The 15,582-nt window shown below is 44.2% G+C and overlaps 13 non-coding genes across 13 annotated transcripts; all 13 read right to left on the bottom strand.

The window, feature by feature from the left end:
- Window positions 1–649: 649 nt before the first annotated feature.
- LOC125734175 (5S ribosomal RNA) lies at window positions 650–768 on the bottom strand. Its single transcript, XR_007393499.1, has one exon. It is a non-coding gene; the product is annotated as a 5S ribosomal RNA (ribosomal RNA).
- A 1,080-nt stretch (window positions 769–1,848) lies between these two features.
- Window positions 1,849–1,967, bottom strand: LOC125730738 (5S ribosomal RNA). The gene has a single exon (XR_007391030.1). It is a non-coding gene; the product is annotated as a 5S ribosomal RNA (ribosomal RNA).
- Window positions 1,968–3,045: 1,078 nt separating this feature from the next.
- On the bottom strand, window positions 3,046–3,164 carry LOC125733909 (5S ribosomal RNA). The gene has a single exon (XR_007393241.1). It is a non-coding gene; the product is annotated as a 5S ribosomal RNA (ribosomal RNA).
- Window positions 3,165–4,242: 1,078 nt separating this feature from the next.
- LOC125735710 (5S ribosomal RNA) lies at window positions 4,243–4,361 on the bottom strand. Its single transcript, XR_007395002.1, has one exon. It is a non-coding gene; the product is annotated as a 5S ribosomal RNA (ribosomal RNA).
- A 1,081-nt stretch (window positions 4,362–5,442) lies between these two features.
- On the bottom strand, window positions 5,443–5,561 carry LOC125730737 (5S ribosomal RNA). Its single transcript, XR_007391029.1, has one exon. It is a non-coding gene; the product is annotated as a 5S ribosomal RNA (ribosomal RNA).
- Window positions 5,562–6,639: 1,078 nt separating this feature from the next.
- On the bottom strand, window positions 6,640–6,758 carry LOC125733908 (5S ribosomal RNA). The gene has a single exon (XR_007393240.1). It is a non-coding gene; the product is annotated as a 5S ribosomal RNA (ribosomal RNA).
- A 1,078-nt stretch (window positions 6,759–7,836) lies between these two features.
- On the bottom strand, window positions 7,837–7,955 carry LOC125735699 (5S ribosomal RNA). The gene has a single exon (XR_007394991.1). It is a non-coding gene; the product is annotated as a 5S ribosomal RNA (ribosomal RNA).
- Window positions 7,956–9,033: 1,078 nt separating this feature from the next.
- Window positions 9,034–9,152, bottom strand: LOC125735688 (5S ribosomal RNA). Its single transcript, XR_007394980.1, has one exon. It is a non-coding gene; the product is annotated as a 5S ribosomal RNA (ribosomal RNA).
- A 1,074-nt stretch (window positions 9,153–10,226) lies between these two features.
- LOC125734441 (5S ribosomal RNA) lies at window positions 10,227–10,345 on the bottom strand. The gene has a single exon (XR_007393752.1). It is a non-coding gene; the product is annotated as a 5S ribosomal RNA (ribosomal RNA).
- Window positions 10,346–11,450: 1,105 nt separating this feature from the next.
- LOC125735676 (5S ribosomal RNA) lies at window positions 11,451–11,569 on the bottom strand. Its single transcript, XR_007394969.1, has one exon. It is a non-coding gene; the product is annotated as a 5S ribosomal RNA (ribosomal RNA).
- A 1,076-nt stretch (window positions 11,570–12,645) lies between these two features.
- Window positions 12,646–12,764, bottom strand: LOC125735662 (5S ribosomal RNA). The gene has a single exon (XR_007394955.1). It is a non-coding gene; the product is annotated as a 5S ribosomal RNA (ribosomal RNA).
- Window positions 12,765–13,840: 1,076 nt separating this feature from the next.
- Window positions 13,841–13,959, bottom strand: LOC125733904 (5S ribosomal RNA). Its single transcript, XR_007393236.1, has one exon. It is a non-coding gene; the product is annotated as a 5S ribosomal RNA (ribosomal RNA).
- Window positions 13,960–15,038: 1,079 nt separating this feature from the next.
- LOC125733148 (5S ribosomal RNA) lies at window positions 15,039–15,157 on the bottom strand. Its single transcript, XR_007392504.1, has one exon. It is a non-coding gene; the product is annotated as a 5S ribosomal RNA (ribosomal RNA).
- Between the last annotated feature and the right edge of the window lie 425 nt (window positions 15,158–15,582).

Here is a 15,582-nt window from a genome sequence, read left to right as displayed (position 1 = left end):
GGGAGCTACACACACCAACAAGTCCATACTGCAGGCTGCAGCCAGAACAATTTTCTACATTCAAACATCGACGGCCTCTTCTCTCTAAAAATTCACCAGACCGCTTCTACCACCAGCAAAGAAGTTTCCATCCCTAATTCCTCTGTGATTCCCACTAACCTAAACATTAAGCTGGCATTGAAGGGTGTGAATTACCCCGGCCAATCTGTTCTTTTAAATACAGCTTTTAGCAAGTTTTGAAAGGAGAAGAGCAGAACTTGCTATGCCAATAATATCGAGTCTTCTGTGGCGAAGTGGTTTTTGCATAGAAAACAAAGCGGTGAGTTGAAGAGGAATAATATCAGTACTTTGTTTAAAACTGCGTTTAAAAAGCTGTCTCTTTATCATTAACAATAAGTTGTAAAACGTGAATGGGGAGTGACAGTCTTCAAGTTTGTGAGAAGATCGCGCCCTGGTGGAATAAAGGCACGAACAGCTTACAGCACCTAGAATTACCAGGAAGTATTTAGAGTAAAATGGTTTCTAAAAGCTGCCTTTATGAATGAGAGAAAAAAAATATATATATATAAAATAGTAAAATGGAAGGGGAGTGATAGATTTAAAATAATCGTGAAGTGGAGCGCCCCCTGTATAAAGTAAAAGTGAGAAAAGCTTACAGCACCTGGTATTCCCAGGTGGTCTCCCATCCAAGTACTAACCAGACCCTACCCTGCTTGGCTTCCGAGATCAGACGAGATCAGGCGTGTTCAGGGTGGTATGGCTGTAAGCGAGAGATGCTACCAAAAACAGCCCTTTTGCATTACACGCCTCTATACATGCCAGTTGGTCCCATTGGATACTACTAATGTTCTTTTTTTTTTTTTATCTGACTCACACTGCAGCCCCACCATCCAATCGGCAGCACCGGACCCACACCAAACATTCACCAAACTACTCAGCCGGCAGCCTACCACAATTATTCCATTCTTTCCGCATCTGCACACTTCCTTCTTTTTAACTCCTTTTCACTACCGCACAGGTTAATCGCCGCACGTCCCCCGCCGGCAAACATTACTCCTTTGCCTACTGCATGCAGGCTTCTCTTAACGACCCTCTGTTATCAACTCCGCTAACAGCCACAAAATCTCCGCCGCACGAAGCCCACTGGTAGCTGCTGAATCACATGCTTCCCCAAAACGTCGCGCTGTCAGAACACTGGGAGCTACACACACCAACAAGTCCATACTGCAGGCTGCAGCCAGAACAATTTTCTACATTCAAACATCGACGGCCTCTTCTCTCTAAAAATTCACCAGACCGCTTCTACCACCAGCAAAGAAGTTTCCATCCCTAATTCCTCTGTGATTCCCACTAACCTAAACATTAAGCTGGCATTGAAGGGTGTGAATTACCCCGGCCAATCTGTTCTTTTAAATACAGCTTTTAGCAAGTTTTGAAAGGAGAAGAGCAGAACTTGCTATGCCAATAATATCGAGTCTTCTGTGGCGAAGTGGTTTTTGCATAGAAAACAAAGCGGTCAGTTGAAGAGGAATAATATCAGTACTTTGTTTAAAACTGTGTGTAAAAAGCTGTCTCTTTATCATTAACAATAAGTTGTAAAACGTGAATGGGGAGTGACAGTCTTCAAGTTTGTGAGAAGATCGCGCCCTGGTGGAATAAAGGCACGAACAGCTTACAGCACCTAGAATTACCAGGAAGTATTTAAAGTAAAACGGTGTGTAACAGCTGCCTTTATGAATGAGAGAAAAATATATATATATATATATAAAATAGTAAAATGTAAGGGGAGTGATAGATTTAAATTAATCGTGAAGTGGAGCGCCCCCTGTATAAAGTAAAAGTGAGAAAAGCTTACAGCACCTGGTATTCCCAGGAGGTCTCCCATCCAAGTACTAACCAGACCCTACCCTGCGTAGCTTACGAGATCAGATGAGATCAGGCGTGTTCAGGGTGGTATAGCCATAAGCGAGAGACGCTACCAAAAACAGCCCTTTTGCATTACACGCGTCTATACATGCCAGTTAGTCCCATTGGATCCTACTAATGTTCTTTTTTTTTTTTTTATCTGACTCACACTGCAGCCCCACCATCCAATCGGCAGCGCCGGACCCACACCAAACATTCACCAAACTACTCAGCCGGCAGCCTACCACAATTATTCCATTCTTTCCGCATCCGCACACTTCCTTCTTTTTAACTCCTTTTCACTACCGCACAGGTTAATCGCCGCACGTCCCCCGCCGGCAAACATTACTCCTTTGCCTACTGCATGCAGGCTTCTCTTAACGACCCTCTGTTATCAACTCCGCTAACAGCCACAAAATCTCCGCCGCACGAAGCCCACTGGTAGCTGCTGAATCACATGCTTCCCCAAAACGTCGCGCTGTCAGAACACTGGGAGCTACACACACCAACAAGTCTATACTGCAGGCTGCAGCCAGAACAATTTTCTACATTCAAACATCGACGGCCTCTTCTCTCTAAAAATTCACCAGACCGCTTCTTCCACCAGCAAAGAAGTTTCCATCCCTAATTCCTCTGTGATTCCCACTAACCTAAACATTAAGCTGGCATTGAAGGGTGTGAATTACCCCGGCCAATCTGTTCTTTTAAATACAGCTTTTAGCAAGTTTTGAAAGGAGAAGAGCAGAACTTGCTATGCCAATAATATCGAGTCTTCTGTGGCGAAGTGGTTTTTGCATAGAAAACAAAGCGGTCAGTTGAAGAGGAATAATATCAGTACTTTGTTTAAAACTGTGTGTAAAAAGCTGTCTCTTTATCATTAACAATAAGTTGTAAAACGTGAATGGGGAGTGATAGTCTTCAAGTTTGTGAGAAGATCGCGCCCTGGTGGAATAAAGGCACGAACAGCTTACAGCACCTAGAATTACAAGGAAGTATTTAGAGTAAAACGGTTTCTAAAAGCTGCCTTTATGAATGAGAGAAAAAATATATATATATATAAAATAGTAAAATGGAAGGGGAGTGATAGATTTAAATTAATCGTGAAGTGGAGCGCCCCCTGTATAAAGTAAAAGTGAGAAAAGCTTACAGCACCTGGTATTCCCAGGTGGTCTCCCATCCAAGTACTAACCAGACCCTACCCTGCTTAGTTTCCGAGATCAGACGAGATCGGGCGTGTTCAGGGTGGTATGGCCGTAAGCGAGAGATGCTACCAAAAACAGCCCTTTTGCATTACACGCCTCTATACATGCCAGTTGGTCCCATTGGATCCTACTAATGTTCTTTTTTTTTTTTTTATCTGACTCACACTGCAGCCCCACCATCCAATCGGCAGCGCCGGACCCACACCAAACATTCACCAAACTACTCAGCCGGCAGCCTACCACAATTATTCCATTCTTTCCGCATCCGCACACTTCCTTCTTTTTAACTCCTTTTCACTACCGCACAGGTTAATCGCCGCACGTCCCCCGCCGGCAAACATTACTCCTTTGCCTACTGCATGCAGGCTTCTCTTAACGACCCTCTGTTATCAACTCCGCTAACAGCCACAAAATCTCCGCCGCACGAAGCCCACTGGTAGCTGCTGAATCACATGCTTCCCCAAAACGTCGCGCTGTCAGAACACTGGGAGCTACACACACCAACAAGTCTATACTGCAGGCTGCAGCCAGAACAATTTTCTACATTCAAACATCGACGGCCTCTTCTCTCTAAAAATTCACCAGACCGCTTCTTCCACCAGCAAAGAAGTTTCCATCCCTAATTCCTCTGTGATTCCCACTAACCTAAACATTAAGCTGGCATTGAAGGGTGTGAATTACCCCGGCCAATCTGTTCTTTTAAATACAGCTTTTAGCAAGTTTTGAAAGGAGAAGAGCAGAACTTGCTATGCCAATAATATCGAGTCTTCTGTGGCGAAGTGGTTTTTGCATAGAAAACAAAGCGGTCAGTTGAAGAGGAATAATATCAGTACTTTGTTTAAAACTGTGTGTAAAAAGCTGTCTCTTTATCATTAACAATAAGTTGTAAAACGTGAATGGGGAGTGATAGTCTTCAAGTTTGTGAGAAGATCGCGCCCTGGTGGAATAAAGGCACGAACAGCTTACAGCACCTAGAATTACAAGGAAGTATTTAGAGTAAAACGGTTTCTAAAAGCTGCCTTTATGAATGAGAGAAAAAATATATATATATATAAAATAGTAAAATGGAAGGGGAGTGATAGATTTAAATTAATCGTGAAGTGGAGCGCCCCCTGTATAAAGTAAAAGTGAGAAAAGCTTACAGCACCTGGTATTCCCAGGTGGTCTCCCATCCAAGTACTAACCAGACCCTACCCTGCTTAGCTTCCGAGATCAGACGAGATCGGGCGTGTTCAGGGTGGTATGGCCGTAAGCGAGAGATGCTACCAAAAACAGCCCTTTTGCATTACACGCCTCTATACATGCCAGTTGGTCCCATTGGATCCTACTAATGTTCTTTTTTTTTTTTTTATCTGACTCACACTGCAGCCCCACCATCCAATCGGCAGCGCCGGACCCACACCAAACATTCACCAAACTACTCAGCCGGCAGCCTACCACAATTATTCCATTCTTTCCGCATCCGCACACTTCCTTCTTTTTAACTCCTTTTCACTACCGCAAAGGTTTATCGCCGCACGTCCCCCGCCGGCAAACATTACTCCTTTGCCTACTGCATGCAGGCTTCTCTTAACGACCCTCTGTTATCAACTCCGCTAACAGCCACAAAATCTCCGCCACACGAAGCCCACTGGTAGCTGCTGAATCACATGCTTCCCCAAAACGTCGCGCTGTCAGAACACTGGGAGCTACACACACCAACAAGTCCATACTGCAGGCTGCAGCCAGAACAATTTTCTACATTCAAACATCGACGGCCTCTTCTCTCTAAAAATTCACCAGACCGCTTCTACCACCAGCAAAGAAGTTTCCATCCCTAATTCCTCTGTGATTCCCACTAACCTAAACATTAAGCTGCTACTGAAGGGTGTGAATTACCCCGGCCAATCTGTTCTTTTAAATACAGCTTTTAGCAAGTTTTGAAAGGAGAAGAGCAGAACTTGCTATGCCAATAATATCGAGTCTTCTGTGGCGAAGTGGTTTTTGCATAGAAAACAAAGCGGTCAGTTGAAGAGGAATAATATCAGTACTTTGTTTAAAACTGTGTGTAAAAAGCTGTCTCTTTATCATTAACAATAAGTTGTAAAACGTGAATGGGGAGTGACAGTCTTCAAGTTTGTGAGAAGATCGCGCCCTGGTGGAATAAAGGCACGAACAGCTTACAGCACCTAGAATTACCAGGAAGTATTTAAAGTAAAACGGTGTGTAACAGCTGCCTTTATGAATGAGAGAAAAATATATATATATATATATAAAATAGTAAAATGGAAGGGGAGTGATAGATTTAAATTAATCGTGAAGTGGAGCGCCCCCTGTATAAAGTAAAAGTGAGAAAAGCTTACAGCACCTGGTATTCCCAGGAGGTCTCCCATCCAAGTACTAACCAGACCCTACCCTGCGTAGCTTACGAGATCAGATGAGATCAGGCGTGTTCAGGGTGGTATAGCCATAAGCGAGAGACGCTACCAAAAACAGCCCTTTTGCATTACACGCGTCTATACATGCCAGTTAGTCCCATTGGATCCTACTAATGTTCTTTTTTTTTTTTTTATCTGACTCACACTGCAGCCCCACCATCCAATCGGCAGCGCCGGACCCACACCAAACATTCACCAAACTACTCAGCCGGCAGCCTACCACAATTATTCCATTCTTTCCGCATCCGCACACTTCCTTCTTTTTAACTCCTTTTCACTACCGCACAGGTTAATCGCCGCACGTCCCCCGCCGGCAAACATTACTCCTTTGCCTACTGCATGCAGGCTTCTCTTAACGACCCTCTGTTATCAACTCCGCTAACAGCCACAAAATCTCCGCCGCACGAAGCCCACTGGTAGCTGCTGAATCACATGCTTCCCCAAAACGTCGCGCTGTCAGAACACTGGGAGCTACACACACCAACAAGTCTATACTGCAGGCTGCAGCCAGAACAATTTTCTACATTCAAACATCGACGGCCTCTTCTCTCTAAAAATTCACCAGACCGCTTCTTCCACCAGCAAAGAAGTTTCCATCCCTAATTCCTCTGTGATTCCCACTAACCTAAACATTAAGCTGGCATTGAAGGGTGTGAATTACCCCGGCCAATCTGTTCTTTTAAATACAGCTTTTAGCAAGTTTTGAAAGGAGAAGAGCAGAACTTGCTATGCCAATAATATCGAGTCTTCTGTGGCGAAGTGGTTTTTGCATAGAAAACAAAGCGGTCAGTTGAAGAGGAATAATATCAGTACTTTGTTTAAAACTGTGTGTAAAAAGCTGTCTCTTTATCATTAACAATAAGTTGTAAAACGTGAATGGGGAGTGATAGTCTTCAAGTTTGTGAGAAGATCGCGCCCTGGTGGAATAAAGGCACGAACAGCTTACAGCACCTAGAATTACAAGGAAGTATTTAGAGTAAAACGGTTTCTAAAAGCTGCCTTTATGAATGAGAGAAAAAATATATATATATATAAAATAGTAAAATGGAAGGGGAGTGATAGATTTAAATTAATCGTGAAGTGGAGCGCCCCCTGTATAAAGTAAAAGTGAGAAAAGCTTACAGCACCTGGTATTCCCAGGTGGTCTCCCATCCAAGTACTAACCAGACCCTACCCTGCTTAGTTTCCGAGATCAGACGAGATCGGGCGTGTTCAGGGTGGTATGGCCGTAAGCGAGAGATGCTACCAAAAACAGCCCTTTTGCATTACACGCCTCTATACATGCCAGTTGGTCCCATTGGATCCTACTAATGTTCTTTTTTTTTTTTTTATCTGACTCACACTGCAGCCCCACCATCCAATCGGCAGCGCCGGACCCACACCAAACATTCACCAAACTACTCAGCCGGCAGCCTACCACAATTATTCCATTCTTTCCGCATCCGCACACTTCCTTCTTTTTAACTCCTTTTCACTACCGCACAGGTTAATCGCCGCACGTCCCCCGCCGGCAAACATTACTCCTTTGCCTACTGCATGCAGGCTTCTCTTAACGACCCTCTGTTATCAACTCCGCTAACAGCCACAAAATCTCCGCCGCACGAAGCCCACTGGTAGCTGCTGAATCACATGCTTCCCCAAAACGTCGCGCTGTCAGAACACTGGGAGCTACACACACCAACAAGTCTATACTGCAGGCTGCAGCCAGAACAATTTTCTACATTCAAACATCGACGGCCTCTTCTCTCTAAAAATTCACCAGACCGCTTCTTCCACCAGCAAAGAAGTTTCCATCCCTAATTCCTCTGTGATTCCCACTAACCTAAACATTAAGCTGGCATTGAAGGGTGTGAATTACCCCGGCCAATCTGTTCTTTTAAATACAGCTTTTAGCAAGTTTTGAAAGGAGAAGAGCAGAACTTGCTATGCCAATAATATCGAGTCTTCTGTGGCGAAGTGGTTTTTGCATAGAAAACAAAGCGGTCAGTTGAAGAGGAATAATATCAGTACTTTGTTTAAAACTGTGTGTAAAAAGCTGTCTCTTTATCATTAACAATAAGTTGTAAAACGTGAATGGGGAGTGATAGTCTTCAAGTTTGTGAGAAGATCGCGCCCTGGTGGAATAAAGGCACGAACAGCTTACAGCACCTAGAATTACAAGGAAGTATTTAGAGTAAAACGGTTTCTAAAAGCTGCCTTTATGAATGAGAGAAAAAATATATATATATATAAAATAGTAAAATGGAAGGGGAGTGATAGATTTAAATTAATCGTGAAGTGGAGCGCCCCCTGTATAAAGTAAAAGTGAGAAAAGCTTACAGCACCTGGTATTCCCAGGTGGTCTCCCATCCAAGTACTAACCAGACCCTACCCTGCTTAGCTTCCGAGATCAGACGAGATCGGGCGTGTTCAGGGTGGTATGGCCGTAAGCGAGAGATGCTACCAAAAACAGCCCTTTTGCATTACACGCCTCTATACATGCCAGTTGGTCCCATTGGATCCTACTAATGTTCTTTTTTTTTTTTTTATCTGACTCACACTGCAGCCCCACCATCCAATCGGCAGCGCCGGACCCACACCAAACATTCACCAAACTACTCAGCCGGCAGCCTACCACAATTATTCCATTCTTTCCGCATCCGCACACTTCCTTCTTTTTAACTCCTTTTCACTACCGCAAAGGTTTATCGCCGCACGTCCCCCGCCGGCAAACATTACTCCTTTGCCTACTGCATGCAGGCTTCTCTTAACGACCCTCTGTTATCAACTCCGCTAACAGCCACAAAATCTCCGCCGCACGAAGCCCACTGGTAGCTGCTGAATCACATGCTTCCCCAAAACGTCGCGCTGTCAGAACACTGGGAGCTACACACACCAACAAGTCTATACTGCAGGCTGCAGCCAGAACAATTTTCTACATTCAAACATCGACGGCCTCTTCTCTCTAAAAATTCACCAGACCGCTTCTTCCACCAGCAAAGAAGTTTCCATCCCTAATTCCTCTGTGATTCCCACTAACCTAAACATTAAGCTGGCATTGAAGGGTGTGAATTACCCCGGCCAATCTGTTCTTTTAAATACAGCTTTTAGCAAGTTTTGAAAGGAGAAGAGCAGAACTTGCTATGCCAATAATATCGAGTCTTCTGTGGCGAAGTGGTTTTTGCATAGAAAACAAAGCGGTCAGTTGAAGAGGAATAATATCAGTACTTTGTTTAAAACTGTGTGTAAAAAGCTGTCTCTTTATCATTAACAATAAGTTGTAAAACGTGAATGGGGAGTGATAGTCTTCAAGTTTGTGAGAAGATCGCGCCCTGGTGGAATAAAGGCACGAACAGCTTACAGCACCTAGAATTACAAGGAAGTATTTAGAGTAAAACGGTTTCTAAAAGCTGCCTTTATGAATGAGAGAAAAAATATATATATATATAAAATAGTAAAATGGAAGGGGAGTGATAGATTTAAATTAATCGTGAAGTGGAGCGCCCCCTGTATAAAGTAAAAGTGAGAAAAGCTTACAGCACCTGGTATTCCCAGGTGGTCTCCCATCCAAGTACTAACCAGACCCTACCCTGCTTAGCTTCCGAGATCAGACGAGATCGGGCGTGTTCAGGGTGGTATGGCCGTAAGCGAGAGATGCTACCAAAAACAGCCCTTTTGCATTACACGCCTCTATACATGCCAGTTGGTCCCATTGGATCCTACTAATGTTCTTTTTTTTTTTTTTTATCTGACTCACACTGCAGCCCCACCATCCAATCGGCAGCGCCGGACCCACACCAAACATTCACCAAACTACTCAGCCGGCAGCCTACCACAATTATTCCATTCTTTCCGCATCCGCACACTTCCTTCTTTTTAACTCCTTTTCACTACCGCACAGGTTAATCGCCGCACGTCCCCCGCCGGCAAACATTACTCCTTTGCCTACTGCATGCAGGCTTCTCTTAACGACCCTCTGTTATCAACTCCGCTAACAGCCACAAAATCTCCGCCGCATGAAGCCCACTGGTAGTTGCTAAATAACATGCTTCCCCAAAACGTCGCGCTGTCAGAACACTGGGAGCTACACACACGAACAAGTCCATACTGCAGGCTGCAGCCAGAACAATTTTCTACATTCAAACATCGACGGCCTCTTCTCTCTAAAAATTCACCAGACCGCTTCTACCACCAGCAAAGAAGTTTCCATCCCTAATTCCTCTGTGATTCCCACTAACCTAAACATTAATCTGGCATTGAAGGGTGTGAATTACCCCGGCCAATCTGTTCTTTTAAATACAGCTTTTAGCAAGTTTTGAAAGGAGAAGAGCAGAACTTGCTATGCCAATAATATCGAGTCTTCTGTGGCGAAGTGGTTTTTGCATAGAAAACAAAGCGGTCAGTTGAAGAGGAATAATATCAGTACTTTGTTTAAAACTGTGTGTAAAAAGCTGTCTCTTTATTATTAACAATAAGTTGTAAAACGTGAATGGGGAGTGACAGTCTTCAAGTTTGTGAGAAGATCGTGCCCTGGTGGAATAAAGGCACGAACAGCTTACAGCACCTAGAATTACCAGGCAGTATTTAGAGTAAAACGTGTGTAAAAGCTGCCTTCATGAATGAGAGAAAAAAGAAATATATAAAATAGTAAAATGGAAGGGGAGTGATAGATTTAAATTAATCGTGAGGTGGAGTGCCCCCTGTAAAAAGTAAAAGTGAGAAAAGCTTACAGCACCTGGTATTCCCAGGTGGTTTCCCATCCAAGTACTAACCAGACCCTAGCCTGCTTAGCTTCCGAGATCAGACGAGATCGGGCGCGTTCAGGGTGGTATGGCCGTAAGCGAGAGACACTACCAAAAATAGCCCTTTTGCATTACACGCGTCTATACATGCCAGTTATTCCCATTGGATCCTACGCCTGTTTTTTTTTTTTTTTTATCTGACTCACACTGCAGCACCACCATCCAATCGGCAGAACCGGACCCACACCAAACATTCACCAAACTACTCATCCGGCAGCCTACCACAATTATTCCATTCTTTCCGCATCCGCACAGTTCCTTCTCTTTAACTCCTTTTCACTACCGCACAGGTTAATTGCCGCACGTCCCCCGCCGGCAAACATTACTCCTTTGTCTACCTCATGCAGGCTTCTCTTAACAACCCTCTGTTATCAACTCCGCTAACAGCCACAAAATCTCTGCCGCACGAAGCCCACTGGTAGCTGCTGAATCACATGCTTCCCCAAAACGTCGCGCTGTCAGAACACTGGGAGCTACACACACCAACAAGTCCATACTGCGGGCTGCAGCCAGAACAATTTTCTACATTCAAACATCGACGGCCTCTTCTCTCTAAAAATTCACCAGACCGCTTCTACCACCAGCAAAGAAGTTTCCATCCCTAATTCCTCTGTGACTCCCACTAACCTAAACATTAAGCTGGCATTGAAGGGTGTGAATTACCCCGGCCAACCTGCTCTTTTAAATACAGCTTTTAGCAAGTTTTGAAAGGAGGAGAAGAGCAGATAATATGCCAATAATATCGAATATTCTGTGGCGAAGTGGTTTTTGCATAGAAAACAAAGCGGTGAGTTGAAGAGGAATTATATCAGTACTTTGTTTAAAACTGTGTGAAAAAAGCTGTTTCTTTATCATTAACAATAAGTTGTAAAACGTGAATGGGGAGTGACAGTCTTCAAGTTTGTGAGATGATCGCGCCCTGGTGGAATAAAGGCACGAACAGCTTACAGCACCTAGAATTACCAGGAAGTATTTAGAGTAAAACGGTTTCTAAAAGCTGCCTTTAGGAATGAGAGAAAAAAAAAATATATATATATATATATATATATATATATATATATATAAAATAGTAAAATGGAAGGGGAGTGATAGATTTAAATTAATCGTGAAGTGGAGCGCCCCCTGTATAAAGTAAAAGTGAGAAAAGCTTACAGCACCTGGTATTCCCAGGTGGTCTCCCATCCAAGTACTAACCAGACCCTACCCTGCTTAGCTTCCGAGATCAGACGAGATCGGGCGTGTTCAGGGTGGTATGGCCGTAAGCGAGACATGCTACCAAAAACAGCCCTTTTGCATTACACGCGTCTATACATGCCAGTTAGTCCCATTGGATCCTACTCCTGGTTTTTTTTTTTTTATCTGACTCACACTGCAGCCCCACCATCCAATCGGCAGCGCCGGACCCACACCAAACATTCACCAAACTACTCAGCCGGCAGCCTACCACAATTATTCCATTCTTTCCGCATCCGTACACTTCCTTCTTTTTAACTCCTTTTCACTACCGCACAGGTTAATCGCCGCACGTCCCCCGCCGGCAAACATTACTCCTTTGCCTACTGCATGCAGGCTTCTCTTAACGACCCTCTGTTATCAACTCCGCTAACAGCCACAAAATCTCCGCCACACGAAGCCCACTGGTAGCTGCTGAATCACATGCTTCCCCAAAACGTCGCGCTGTCAGAACACTGGGAGCTACACACACCAACAAGTCCATACTGCAGGCTGCAGCCAGAACAATTTTCTACATTCAAACATCGACGGCCTCTTCTCTCTAAAAATTCACCAGACCGCTTCTACCACCAGCAAAGAAGTTTCCATCCCTAATTCCTCTGTGATTCCCACTAACCTAAACATTAAGCTGCTACTGAAGGGTGTGAATTACCCCGGCCAATCTGTTCTTTTAAATACAGCTTTTAGCAAGTTTTGAAAGGAGAAGAGCAGAACTTGCTATGCCAATAATATCGAGTCTTCTGTGGCGAAGTGGTTTTTGCATAGAAAACAAAGCGGTCAGTTGAAGAGGAATAATATCAGTACTTTGTTTAAAACTGTGTGTAAAAAGCTGTTTCTTTATCATTAACAATAAGTTGTAAAACGTGAATGGGGAGTGACAGTCTTCAAGTTTGTGAGAAGATCGCGCCCTGGTGGAATAAAGGCACGAACAGCTTACAGCACCTAGAATTACAAGGAAGTATTTAGAGTAAAACGGTTTCTAAAAGCTGCCTTTATGAATGAGAGAAAAAAATATATATATATATAAAATAGTAAAATGGAAGGGGAGTGATAGATTTAAATTAATCGTGAAGTGGAGCGCCCCCTGTATAAAGTAAAAGTGAGAAAAGCTTACAGCACCTGGTATTTCCAGGTGGTCTCCCATCCAAGTACTAACCAGACCCTACCCTGCTTAGTTTCCGAGATCAGACGAGATCGGGCGTGTTCAGGGTGGTATGGCCGTAAGCGAGAGATGCTACCAAAAACAGCCCTTTTGCATTACACGCGTCTATACATGCCAGTTAGTCCCATTGGATCCTACTCCTGTTTTTTTTTTTTTATCTGACTCACACTGCAGCCCCACCATCCAATCGGCAGCGCCGGACCCACACCAAACATTCACCAAACTACTCAGCCGGCAGCCTACCACAATTATTCCATTCTTTCCGCATCCGCACACTTCCTTCTTTTTAACTCCTTTTCACTACCGCACAGGTTAATCGCCGCACGTCCCCCGCCAGCAAACATTACTCCTTTGCCTACTGCATGTAGGCTTCTCTTAACGACCCTCTGTTATCAACTCCGCTAACAGCCACAAAATCTCCGCCGCACGAAGCCCACTGGTAGCTGCTGAATCACATGCTTCCCCAAAACGTCGCGCTGTCAGAACACTGGGAGCTACACACACCAACAAGTCCATACTGCAGGCTGCAGCCAGAACAATTTTCTACATTCAAACATCGACGGCCTCTTCTCTCTAAAAATTCACCAGACTGCTTCTACCACCAGCAAAGAAGTTTCCATCCCTAATTCCTCTGTGATTCCCACTAACCTAAACATTAAGCTGGCATTGAAGGGTGTGAATTACCCCGGCCAATCTGTTCTTTTAAATACAGCTTTTAGCAAGTTTTGAAAGGAGAAGAGCAGAACTTGCTATGCCAATAATATCGAGTCTTCTGTGGCGAAGTGGTTTTTGCATAGAAAACAAAGCGGTCAGTTGAAGAGGAATAATATCAGTACTTTGTTTAAAACTGTGTGTAAAAAGCTGTCTCTTTATCATTAACAATAAGTTGAAAACGTGAATGGGGAGTGACAGTCTTCAAGTTTGTGAGAAGATCGCGCCCTGGTGGAATAAAGGCACGAACAGCTTACAGCACCTAGAATTACCAGGAAGTATTTAGAGTAAAACGGTTTCTAAAAGCTGCCTTTATGAATGAGAGAAAAAAAAATATATATATATATAAAATAGTAAAATGGAAGGGGAGTGATAGATTTAAATTAATCGTGAAGTGGAGTGCCCCCTGTATAAAGTAAAAGTGAGAAAGGCTTACAGCACCTGGTATTCCCAGGAGGTCTCCCATCCAAGTACTAACCAGACCCTACCCTGCTTAGCTTCCGAGATCAGACGAGATCGGGCGTGTTCAGGGTGGTATGGCCGTAAGCGAGAGATGCTACCAAAAACAGCCCTTTTGCATTACACGCGTCTATACATGCCAGTTAGTCCCATTGGATACTACTAATGTTCTTTTTTTTTTTTTTATCTGACTCACACTGCAGCCCCACCATCCAATCGGCAGCGCCGGACCCACACCAAACATTCACCAAACTACTCAGCCGGCAGCCTATCACAATTATTCCATTCTTTCCGCATCCGCACACTTCCTTCTTTTTAACTCCTTTTCACTACCGCACAGGTTAATCGCCACACGTCCCCCGCCGGCAAACATTACTCCTTTGCCTACTGCATGCAGGCTTCTCTTAACGACCCTCTGTTATCAACTCCGCTAACAGCCACAAAATCTCCGCCGCACGAAGCCCACTGGTAGCTGCTGAATCACATGCTTCCCCAAAATGTCGCGCTGTCAGAACACTGTGAGCTACACACACCAACAAGTCCATACTGCAGGCTGCAGCCAGAACAATTTTCTACATTCAAACATCGACGGCCTCTTCTCTCTAAAAATTCAGCAGACCGCTTCTACCACCAGCAAAGAAGTTTCCATCCCTAATTCCTCTGTGATTCCCACTAACCTAAACATTAAGCTGGCATTGAAGGGTGTGAATTACCCCGGCCAATCTGTTCTTTTAAATACAGCTTTTAGCAAGTTTTGAAAGGAGAAGAGCAGAACTTGCTATGCCAATAATATCGAGTCTTCTGTGGCGAAGTGGTTTTTGCATAGAAAACAAAGCGGTCAGTTGAAGAGGAATAATATCAGTACTTTGTTTAAAACTGTGTGTAAAAAGCTGTCTCTTTATCATTAACAATAAGTTCTAAAACGTGAATGGGGAGTGACAGTCTTCAAGTTTGTGAGAAGATCGCGCCCTGGTGGAATAAAGGCACGAACAGCTTACAGCACCTAGAATGACCAGGAAGTATTTAGAGTAAAACGGTTTCTAAAAGCTGCCTTTATGAATGAGAGAAAAAAAAAAATATATATATAAAATAGTAAAATGGAAGGGGAGTGATAGATTTAAATTAATCGTGAAGTGGAGCGCCCCCTGTATAAAGAAAAAGTGAGAAAAGCTTACAGCACCTGGTATTCCCAGGTGGTCTCCCATCCAAGTACTAACCAGACCCTACCCTGCTTAGCTTCCGAGATCAGACGAGATCAGGCGTGTTCAGGGTGGTATGGCCGTAAGCGAGAGATGCTACCAAAAACAGCCCTTTTGCATTACACTTCTCTATACATGCCAGTTGGTCCCATTGGATACTACTAATGTTCTTTTTTTTTTTTTTATCTGACTCACACTGCAGCCCCACCATCCAATCGGCAGCGCCGGACCCACACCAAACATTCACCAAACTACTCAGCCGGCAGCCTACCACAATTATTCCATTCTTTCCGCATCCGCACACTTCCTTCTTTTTAACTCCTTTTCACTACCGCACAGGTTAATCGCCGCACGTCCCCCGCCGGCAAACATTACTCCTTTGCCTACTGCATGCAGGCTTCTCTTAACGACCCTCTGTTATCAACTCCGCTAACAGCCACAAAATCTCCGCCGCACGAAGCCCACTGGTAGCTGCTGAATCACATGCTTCCCCAAAACGTCGCGCTGTCAGAA

The sequence above is a fragment of the Brienomyrus brachyistius genome, chromosome 2, assembly GCF_023856365.1.
Source record: "Brienomyrus brachyistius isolate T26 chromosome 2, BBRACH_0.4, whole genome shotgun sequence".
Taxonomy (NCBI): domain Eukaryota; kingdom Metazoa; phylum Chordata; class Actinopteri; order Osteoglossiformes; family Mormyridae; genus Brienomyrus; species Brienomyrus brachyistius.
The sequence above is the reverse complement of the archived record's forward strand: the minus strand, read 5'-3'. Positions and strand labels throughout refer to the sequence as shown.